We start from the raw sequence: 1869 nt of genomic DNA on the forward strand, positions 1-1869 counted from the left end.
TCACAGCAACCTCCAACTCTTGGGCTTAAGCCATTCTCTTGCCTCAGCCTCCCAAGTAGCTGGGACTATAGGTGCCTGCCACAATGCCCAGCTACTTTTTTGTTGTTGTTGTAATTGTCATTATTGTTTGGCAGGCCTGGGCTGGGTTTAAACCCACCAGCCCCAGTGCATGTGACCAGCACCCCAACCACTGAGCTATAGGAGCCGAGCCAAAAAATGCATGGTTTAAATACCACATTTTGAATTGTATCTTTCTGGCATTGTCATTCCTTTGATAACTTGCCTACACTATTCTTTTTGTCCACAACAAACTATATATTTATTACATTTACATAATAATATGGGATTAGGCAGATTAAGAAGCATTGCTTTGAAGTTGGTATTTGTACATTTTTTTGCTTTCACTTTCTTCCATTTTTTCAGTGCCCTCCCACTTTCTTCTCTCTGATGATGTCTACTCGTATCTGATTATCTGAAAGTTTTGCAATAAATTAAAAATGGAACTTAAGATGTTGCTTTTTTCAAAGATATTAATTTTTTCATCATTTGGTCATAGTCTAGACCCAAGTTGGTTGTTTCCCTTTAAGGGAACATTCCAAGTGTTAGTCACACAGGGAAGAGGTGACAACAGTGATGATGAGAATAATGACAATTTGAGAGTTGTTGAAAACATCCATAAACATATAGACATTACCATGTTTTACCTGTTTCCTAAGACAGGAGTTGGGTCTGTTGAACACTCCAGGAATTTTACCACTGAAAACCTCCCTGATTCTTGAAATCTTATTGAAATTTAGATGGTCTCTCTGTATTGATACGTTATTCTCCCTGGAACAACTCTGTCCAAAAAGTAATGAGTAAATAAGTTGCATGCCACCTAAGTATCATTAAATTTTCTAGTAATCACTTTAAAAAATTGAAAAATAAGCAGGTGAAATACATTTCAGAAATATATTTAATTTAACCCAAGATATTGGAAATATTATTATACCATGAGTCAGTATAAAAATATAAATGAGATATTTTACACTTCTTTTTCATAATAAGTTTTCAAAATCAGTTGTGTATTTTATTTTATTGAGATGGAGTCTTACTTTGTCACCTTGCTAGAGGGCTGTGGTGTCATAGCTCACAGCAACCTCAAACTCTTGAGCTCAGGCAATCCAATTGCTTTGGCCTCCCAGAGTGCTAGGATTACAGGCGTGAGCCCCCCATGCCTGGCCTAGTTATATATTTCATACTTACACTGTATCTTAGTAAGGACTAGTCACCTTTCAAATATTTCACGTGCTCAAAAATTACATGAGGCTACTGTATTTGACAGCACATGTTGAAAAGCAGGACACATGATATTTAAGCCTGACTCCTTTACTCAAAGATGTGAAGTTTTAAAACACAAGCATAACTTTTTTAATAGCAGAGTGGCTATTAAATATCCATTCCTCCAAATCTGTTTTGTTATTCCAAACATAACTTAAAAAAAAAGATTCTAAAATTACACCCCAGCTTGTCTTGCTTTGTAACAGGGGAAGTGAAAATGCTAAATGAGAAGTAAATTTAGTTTGCTAAAATCAGAATGTTTTTTCCCCCCAAAATACTAGAGAAATAAAGACTCTGGGGCTACTTAGGCATTTGTAGATTCTGAATATAATTCCTTTTTAATATTTTTGAGACTGAGTTTCACTCTGTGCACTGGGTAGAGTGTTGTGGCCTCATAGCTCACAGCAACTTCAAACTCTTGGGCTCAAGAGATCCTCTTGCCTCAGGCTCCTAAGTAGCTAGAACTGTAGGTGCCCACCATGACACCTGGCTAATTTTTCTATTTTTAGTAGAGATGGGGTGTTGCTCTTGCTCAGGCTGGTCTTGAAC

The 1869-nt window shown here is 36.9% G+C and overlaps 1 protein-coding gene across 1 annotated transcript in view; it reads left to right on the forward strand.

Moving 5' to 3' along the window:
* OLR1 (oxidized low density lipoprotein receptor 1) overlaps positions 1 to 1869 on the forward strand; it is a 15465-nt gene that overhangs the window by 11577 nt on the left and 2019 nt on the right. The gene's annotated exons all lie outside the window — the stretch shown is intronic.

Source organism: Otolemur garnettii, unplaced genomic scaffold, assembly GCF_000181295.1.
Source record: "Otolemur garnettii isolate 467f Iridium unplaced genomic scaffold, OtoGar3 scaffold00299, whole genome shotgun sequence".
In the NCBI taxonomy this organism is placed as follows: Eukaryota; Metazoa; Chordata; class Mammalia; order Primates; family Galagidae; genus Otolemur; species Otolemur garnettii.